The sequence below is a fragment of the Callorhinus ursinus genome, unplaced genomic scaffold (assembly GCF_003265705.2).
Source record: "Callorhinus ursinus isolate GAN/ISIS: 27379988/994484 unplaced genomic scaffold, GSC_fseal_2.0 scaffold11, whole genome shotgun sequence".
Taxonomy (NCBI): domain Eukaryota; kingdom Metazoa; phylum Chordata; class Mammalia; order Carnivora; family Otariidae; genus Callorhinus; species Callorhinus ursinus.
In genome coordinates this window covers 29,512,700-29,522,172 of record NW_027397073.1, presented here as the reverse complement: position 1 = coordinate 29,522,172, position 9,473 = coordinate 29,512,700, and the positions used below count along the sequence as shown (strand labels likewise).

Genomic DNA, 9,473 nt, shown 5'->3' with positions numbered 1-9,473 from the left:
TTAAATCTCAGGAAACAAACTGAGGGTTGCTGGAGTGGAGGGGGGTGGGAGGGATGGGTGGCTGGGTGATAGACATTGGGGAGGGTAGGTACTATGGTGAGCACTGTGAATTGTCTAAGACTGATGAATCACAGACCTGTACCCCTGAAATAAATAATACATTACATGTTAATAAAAAATTTTAAAAAAAAGTAGAGCTTGGTGTGTACCCACATGATCTGACTTCAGGGTCCATGATCTTATCTACTACTCAGTACGGCTTTTCATAACCATATACTATACTGAGAAACATATAAACAATATAAATTGATATTATTCCTGCCACTCCATAATTTCTTGAATAACATCCAAACTTGTCATCTCAGAATATAAATAAAGTCCAAATACTTCTGCATCACATTTTCTCTCCAGCCCTTCTAAAGGTTCTGACTGGGCCTTGGTACATGCTGCTTTCATGGCCCTAGAGAATCTCTACATGAGTTGATTCACAACCAGGTGATAATGAGGATCACACCCAAATACATGAAATTTGTCTGCATTTGTGTCCTCTATAAAACACGAATGACTCAACTTTTTAGGATGGTGTCTCAATTACATTTTCATTTTCCATAACTGATAGGCACTCTGGAAATGCACAGATAAATAAAAAACAAAGAGCACATTATAAACTTTAGTTATTTAAAATCTTAGCTTTACATAGAATATGTTAGGTTGTGCTGTTAATTTGTAAATACTTAATTAAAGAAAAGACCACACTTTTAGTCTTTTTGCACAACTTAGGATTTCTAACTGTGGAAGCACATGTCACTTTTGATTATATTTTGTAAATATTTATTTATATCCTACCTTGTTCCACATAAACTCACACACATGAACAGCATAGTCCTTTTGGTTACATGAAGAACACATGGATGCCTGTTAGTCTGCATTTTGCTGTGAGCATTTAGCAAAACAATCCCTGAGGCAGCCTTTCAAAACAGGCTGTTTTTAGAAAGAAAAAAAAAAATCTCCTTAGGGAATCCCTTCTCCTATTAACTTTCTGAATAATCAGTTCTCTTTCAGAAAATAAAGAAAGGTGTTTCAAACATATATTGTTTGTGAATTTATGCCTTTTGTCTACAGGGTAGGAAGAGAGAGTAGAAAAAAATCACTGGGTTGGTTCTAGCACTTTATGGTTTATTCTAAACTATATGGTTTATTCCATGCATTCCTTACTTAATGTACATGTTCTGAGCACCTTCTGTGCATCGAACTTGTCTTCAGGAAGTTTACAATGTAATGGAACACAGAGACATACTCCTTCATTCAACTGTGCATCCAATCCACAAGTATTTATTGTATGCTTATAGTATACCTTGCCTTTTCTACCCACATAAATAATGAACTGTCTTAAGTACTATAAGTGTTCTGAGGAGGTCATGTATTATGAGAGACGATGAGTTTGGTGTAGTGTATTGTAACTGCAGTGGTGCAGGAAAGTGGCAAGAAAAACAAGAGACAACCTCACAGGGGAGGTTAGAACTTAAAGGGTGACTCCTTAGTTATATGACTTTGGAGAACTAACTCAACCTTCTTGAGTCCAGATAAATTCATCTGAAAATGGATAAGATTTTGCCAGAGACCATACAATTTCTCTTGTGGATTTAAAAATATCAATTGTACTAATTTATGAAAAGAAAAGTAATATAGCTAATGGAAATCAAGAATAATATTTTCCCTGAGTCTTAAGATCTGATCAAAGCTAGACTGTAGAGTACCTCCAATGCTAAACTAGGGAATTTATACCTTTTATATGTATCACTGGTCACCGAAGAGTTTCAACATCCCTTCATCATTAAAAAAGTTTAGTACAACCCCACTATGTGAATATTTATTCATTTATGAATTGTACAAACATGGAATACATTCAATCTTATATATACTTCTCTAGGGTCTAGATACACAGAGAATAGTTTCCAGCTCATTTTATAATCTTGATTCCTAAACCTCTCAAGGAAAATATGAGCAAGGAAAACTACAGACCAATCTTGATCAAGACTCTAAATGACAAAAATTTAAAAAGTATGTTAATGAACTGAATCCAGCAATACATTTTAAAGGATAGTAAAGTTAAAGTAAACCTAGAAATTTAAGTTCTTTTAACATTAGAAATATCAAGTAATAAAGTTACCACGTTAAAAAATTAAAAGAGGAAAAACTGTATCTGCCTGCCAATAGATGTAGAAAAATCATTTGATAAAATTCAACAACCCACTGATGATTTAAAAATAAAATCTAGCACTCTCCTCCAGCCACCCAAGATGCCTAAAATAAAGAAGGCGAAGGGGAAGAACGCAGCCCTGGCCCCTGCTGTCATCAAGAAGCAGGAGGCCAAGAAGGTGGTCAGTCCCGTTTGAGAAAAGGCCCAAGAATTTTGGCATCAGACAGGACATCCAGCCCAAAGGGGACCTTACCCACTTTGTCAAATGGCTTTGCTATATCTGGCTGCAATGCAGAAGGACTATTCTCTCTAAGCATCTAAAAGTGCCTCCCCTGACTACCCAGTTCACCCAGGCCTTGGAACACCAAACAGCTCCTCAAATGCTTAAGCTGGCCCACAAATACAGCAAGAGAAGCAGCAGAGATTGTTGGCCCCAGCTGAGAAGAAAGCTGCTGGGAAAGAGGATGTCCCCACTAAGAGGGTGCCTGTCCTTTGAGCTGGGGATTTTCCTGTCACCACCTTGGTGGAAAACAAGAAGGCTCAGCTGGTAATGATTATACATGATGTGGATCTCATTGAGCTGGTTGTCTTCCTGCCTGCTCTGTGTCACAAGATGGGGCTTCCCTACTGTATTATCAAGGGCGAAGACCAGGCTGGAATATATGGTCCACAGGAAGACCTGCACCACTGTTGCCTTCACACAGGTTAACTCGGAAGAAAAAGGAGCTCTGGCTAAGCTGGTGGAATGTATCGGGACCAATTACAATGACAGAGGCAGGACCTGCCGTCACCAGGGAGGCAACATCCTGGGTCCAAAGTTGGTAGCTCACATCGCCAAATTGGAAAAGGCAAAGGCTAAAGTACTGGCCACTAAATTGGGCTAAGTGTACACTGTTGAATTTTCTGTACATGAAAGTGAGAAAGAATTCTCTTTCAAAAAAAATTTTTTTTTAAATCTAAACTCTTTTTCAGCAAACTAGGAGTGGAAGAGAAAATTATTTTCATCTTACAGTATGGACAAAATTGCTCAAGGTAAACCACATAGTAAATGGTATTTTCTTTATGATTAGGAACAAGACCAGTACCATACCAGTACCATTGTACCATATCCTCACTCTTACAATAATATAGCACAGGTTTTGGCTAGTGCTCTAGGGCAAGAAAAAAACCTATAAAATATGGTTAATTAAAAGGAAGACATTAAATTGTTACTATTCTTGAGAGATAAATTATTTATCTAGAACTTCAGTAGGATTATATTAGTTGGAGTGACTAGATTATTCTGTCATAACAAAATGCCACAAAATTTCAGAAGCTTAAAAAACAAGAACTTATATTTTATTCACACTACCTGTCTAATAAGGGAGAGCAGAGAAGTGCTCATTGCATTCTCTCAAGGACCCCAGCTGACAGTAACCCAAATGAGACACACGATCAGAGGGAGATGGGAGAATCACCAAACTTGTGAATGTTGGCTGCTGGTAGATTCATCCCATTAATGATGCCAAACTGGATCAAAGGTAGTCATGGGGAAGTCCGTTTAGTGGTAAAAGTGTTGCTAAGTGAGAGAGCAGAGCTGACTGCAAACAGAAACATCCAACAAGCCTCTAGAAAGGCAGGGTAGAAGCTTAGAGTTGAAACTGAGATTCAAGATGAAAACCCATGAAGAAGTAGTAATTTATTTGATTCAATATGTTCAGTAAATACTGGTTAATTCCAGGAATATACATTGTCCAAGACTATTGATTGAAATTGTTGGACTAACAAATCCTGTCTTTTTATGGAATCTTTTCTTATCAACAGTGAGGATTATTTACACAGACTAAATCTGACAGCAGTGGTCCATTTTTTCCCCTCTTTTTTAAAAATCAAAAGGAAAATACAGCTTGGTTACCTCAAAGCTGTATCAGACCAGGCATAGATTTTTTCAGAGTCATTCATGGTGGAGGTCTGAAAAAAAAAGAGTAATTGTGATGAATAGTACTTATGGTATGCAAACATTGAGTATTAATAACAATAACTATGTCTTTTTTATTATAATTCCATCAAAACTGACCTTTGAATAACTTATGTTACTGCTTTAAAAAAGCCTTCTGTAAGATGGCAGCGAAAATTGCAGAAGAGCAGGGAGAGGTAGGTATGCTGGGGTGGGAGCAGGCGGGGAAAATTGTGAAGGAGGACCACAGGGCAGGGAGTGGGCAGAAGCAGTATGAAAGGAGAGAATTATGAAATTTTTTCCACGGTACTTAGATATGGATGTAGGTTTGAATTATGCCATTATATGCACAGATTTGTACTTACGTGAGTTTAACTCATAAGTAGAGAAAATTATTTTAATTGAGCTATTTAGAAAACACCTCCAGCAAAATCAAAAGTAAACTGTGTGGTGCATTCTACTTTCCAGGGCACTCTATTTTAGCAAATGCATTTTACCTTTATGATAATTATCAAACACTTATGTTTTATGGATGGAGCCCTATAGCATAATGCTCAGTCTGCTTTGCATAACTATGATGATTTGCTCCCCTTCTTAACACAGCATAAATGTTTTTGTCCTTATGCAATTGATCTTGTTCCCTGGTGGCTGGCTCAAAACACTGGGCCTGCGTCCAAGGTACTGTTGCAGAATATTAGTCTCCCGATAATAAAAAACGTTCATTTTCTTCATCTTCTGTGATTTTGTTTTTCTTAGTCTCTAGATTCAATGGCTGAGCATCCCTTTAGCTAGCTTTCAGTTAATTAAAAAGCCTGTAGCGGAGTACAGAATGTGCCCACAAGAAAACCTCAAGCAGTGCAGATGGCACCACCTCGGCACTCAGAAGCAGAAAAGTAGTTCTCTGAAACAGCTGTGGGCTGGGAGGCTCTGGGTGGCCTCTGCCTTCTTGGCATGCAAAGAAGAAGAATGAATCTGACTTGAATCTCCCGTGCTCAAATCAACTAATGCTCCAGTAAACAGCTTTTCAGCTTCAGGAGAGTTCAAAATGTACTCTCTGCAGCCACAATTTTCCGCTGAAGTTGTGTGCTCTCTGGAATGATGTATGTGTTACACATTGCCCAGAAAGCTGCACCTACATGTATGTGGGTATAGAGGATGGAGGAATCAAGGGAAGAAGACAACGCAGTACCCCAGATGTTTTCTACAAGCTCCCATTTGATTTCTATAAAGAAGCTCTAAGGTGTGGGGTTGTACCTTCATTCATTTTTCCTCTAGTTGCTCATATAACAGAATTTGGGAAGATTATAACAGCCCGTGGCTTAACTGCTGCCAGGTTTTACCTTACCATATTGTATAAGTAATAAATATTGATTGGATATAAATGCATTCCAATGTATCCCCCTGCCCTCCATCCCAAACACAAAAAAACAAATTACTAAGGGGCACAGAGTCCAGTTCCCTCTTTATAAGCATGAGAAATCTTGCTGTAAAAGCAAACTGAAAATTAATGAACCTGTGATATTCCCAAAGGCCTGGTAGAGGAAAAGATTTCTCAGCCAGAATCAAGGAATGCATAACAGCTTGAGGTGGAGTCTCCACACACCAGTGACTGAATCACCTGTTTGGATATGACTTTTAAATTAGTGACCATTTATACTACAGCCAGAGGAGATTGATCTTGTCATTTTTTCATTTCTCTATAGGTCAGTTACCACTCTACCCTACAAATCAGGCAATGAACAATCGGTACATTAACAAAGAATGAAATGAGGTGAGATGATCTCAAGCATATGACCAACAGCTATTCCCAATTGATTAACTTCTATGCTTGTCTTTAATACTCAAATTGACTAGATTTCTGTTATCCTAGTTCTTATACATTAGTAGGAGGGGGGAAAATTCTTTGGGGCCAAAGGATGCAGGACAATGTGAAGCTATCTTACAGAATATGATTTAAATGTATACTAATAAATAATAAGAAATTAGTAGCAGCAAAATGTATTTTTGTTTTTACAGGGCAAAATGTATTCATATCTAAAAAAGAACCATCTTCTGCTGACAGAGCTAATTTATTATACTTCATTGAGGAGACAACAATGTAGTTATAGTATTTATCTATCACTATAATAAGAAAACTACAGCAGTGTTTGTCCGTAATTACAATTATGGTGCCATGGTGCTTTTTATTCAAGAACCAAAAACAGATTTTGTCTTTATTTTTAATGCTTAAATTAGGAATTCATTGAGATACAAATTACTGTGTCAAGATTCAGGGTAGAAATGCAATCAGGATTTAGATAAGAAATGAGCAAAAACACATGATCATTATACTTGTTAGTATAAAATACTTTGCAAAGACGTTATTCTCATCTCATTTATATGCTCTATTACAACTCACGTTTAAGAGATTTAAATAAGAGGTGAAAAATCCATGAGCCATTTAAGATATAAGCAAATGAAGTAACTATTGTCCAGGAAATAGTCTTTATGTGGCTATAATGAAGCTACCAGGAAATGCCACTATGAAAGTCATTTATCTTGAAACAAACAAAAACTTGCTTAGCAAGAAGATCACTCTGTAATTATCTTTGTAAATAATGACTAGTTCGAAAAAGATGTTAGACCAAATTCCAGTGAGTTGTTAAGTAAGAACTTTTTTAGTGATGTCATTTACCATTTGGAGATTTTCTCAATGGCAACCATGAAGTTCCATAACAAATATTCTTATTTTCCTTTTTGGATCAAAAGAAGGCTCCTTGGCTAAATGTACTCCTGACCAATTATTAGGTCAGTAAATCAGGTCTTAAGAGTATAAGTCCAGCTCATAAATGTTTTCTGATTTTTAAAAGTTTATCATTCTGTTAATTTAGATTCCTAGGAATAAAAGCAGGATGTTCAATCCAAAAAGGAACTACATTCATGAGTAGATTTTATTTTCAAATACTAAAAACCTCTACTGAGATTTCAAGCTAAATCTACATATTAAAATTAGGTACATATCTTCCATTTTATTATGAATGAATTTCCCTGTGTTGCATATGGTTGGAACTGTCACAATCCTGACATCATGGCTACACCGTTTAAGACAAAAAAAGGGACACCTCAAAACTAGCTGCACTCTTATGAATAAAATTTGCCCTTGCAGTATGTACTTCTCAGTGCTCATTGTGGGAGGGTAGGGTACTAGGAGCTGACCAGGGGTCAAAGGAGGGATAGAACAGCAGAACACTGACCCATGAGGTTTCCAGAGCTAGTGAGAAAAACTGAACTTGTTTTCAGATTCTGCATTAAAAATCAAGTATAGGTGCTTATGAGGAAAAGGAGGTGTTCTAGTACAATTTCAAACCTGGCTCATAGTAGGCAAGACTAATGATTATACAAAAGCAATGTCTAAGTTAAGAATCCTTAATCTTTGCTTCAGGTCCTCTTGTGAACTTTTAAAAATTGTGTAGAAAAGTGTGTGGGGGGCGTCTGGGTGGCTCAGTTGTTTGGGCGACTGCCTTTGGCTCAGGTCATGATCCTGGAGTCCCTGGATTGAGTCCTGCATCGGGCTCCCTGCTCAGCAGGGAGTCTGATTCTCCCTCTGACCCTCCCCCCTCTCATGTGCTCTCTCTCTCTCTCACTCTCTCTCTTTCAAATAAATAAATCAATCTTTAAAAAAAAGAAAAGTGTGTGTGTGTGTGTGTGTGTGTGTGGAGAAAGTTTAGAGATTTGACTAGTTTTTCAAAGAGAACTTCTACCTCCTCAGTACCCGATACCTCTGAAATGAGTATAGACCACTGGCCAAAAAGTAAACACTACTTTTTTGATATCATGAGGAAAGCATAGCTGGAGTCAGAGAACTTGTTTGGTCCCCTGGCTCCACAGTTCCTTAATTCAAGAAAACTGAGCTAATCATTTCAGGTCAGAGACTCTCTGGTATAAGGGCTGCTAGCACCAAGGATTTTTTTGTGAGTATTACAAAAGGAACATCTTTCTCCCCCAGTCTGAGAATGAAATTCAGCTCCATGTAGCTCTGCGACTTTGAGTAGGATATAACCCACATGCTCCTTATTAATAACATGGGAATAATTTATTAAAAAATATTTTCACGCTGGTGGAGTAAGATGGCAGAGGAGTAGGAGACCTGGATTTCCTCTGGTCTCAGGAATTCAGCTGAATAGGGATCAAACCATTCTGAACACCTACGAACTCAACAGGAGACCGAAGAAGAGAGTAGCAACAACTCTCTGAACAGAGAAGCGACCACTTACTGGAAGGTAGGACGTGCGGAGAAGTGAATCCGAGGCGATATTCGGGAGGATAGATGGCAGGGGAGGGGGCCTCCCTCGGCCGCTTCTGGCAAGTGCTAGAGCCGCGGAGCACAAAATCGGAACTTTTAGAAGTCGGCTCCGCTGAGGGACGTCGCTCCAGTGGCTAAGCGGGGGGTGGAACCCTCCCGGGACAGTGTGGTCTCAGGACCCTCGGGGTCACAGAAAGACCGGGGGTGCCTGAGTGCGGCAGAGCTCCCAGGTATCGGAGCGGGGAAGCCGGCTGCAGAGACGGAGCCGAGGCGCGGGCTCTCAGCTCGGGGTTGCCATAAACTGTGATCTGCGGCCCATTCGGGCCACTGCTCCTCCAGCAGGGACCCAACAAGCGGCAGAGCCGGGGAGACTCCCCTCCCTTCCCGGGGAGGAGTGGCGCGGGAGCACACCGCAGGGATCTGCTGGGTTTGGAGACTCCACATGGGGTCGGGTGCCAGAGATAGAAACGCTTGGTCACAGGCCGGGTGAGCACGAAGTGCGGCCGGAGACCGGGGAGACAGGAGTGACTGCTTTTCTCTGGGGGCGCACTGAGGAGCGGGGCCCCGAGTTCTCAGCTCCTCCAGGCAGAGAGTGGGAGGCCACCATTTTCACCCTGGTCCTCCAAAGCTGTACCGAGAGCTTGCAGGGAGCAAAAGCTCCTAAGAGCAAACCTGAACAGCTTGCTTAGCCTGGACCGACAAGGGCAGAGCAATTCCGCCTCCGGCAAAGACATTTGGGAACCACGGCAACAGGCCCCTGCCCCAGAAGATCAGCATCAACAGCCAGCAAGCCAAGACCAAGTTTACCGATCAAGGAGAACGGGAGAACTCCAACGCTAGGGGAATACTGCACATAGAATTCATGGCTTTTTAACCATGATACATTAGTTTTTCAAAGTTAATTTTTTTAACTGTTTTTTGTTTTTTTTTGAATTTTTATTTTTCCCTTTTTCAACCATCTTATCAATCCTTTTTTTAAAAAAACATTTTTTATTTTTCATTTTTACAGTCATATTTTATTCCTTCATAGTAGTTACCCTTATTTTTGGCATATA

At 39.6% G+C, this 9,473-nt stretch overlaps 1 pseudogene; it reads left to right on the top strand.

The window, feature by feature from the left end:
* Nucleotides 1-2,300: 2,300 nt before the first annotated feature.
* On the top strand, nucleotides 2,301-3,084 carry LOC112835207 (large ribosomal subunit protein eL8 pseudogene; annotated as a pseudogene).
* The last annotated feature ends 6,389 nt before the right edge of the window (nucleotides 3,085-9,473 follow it).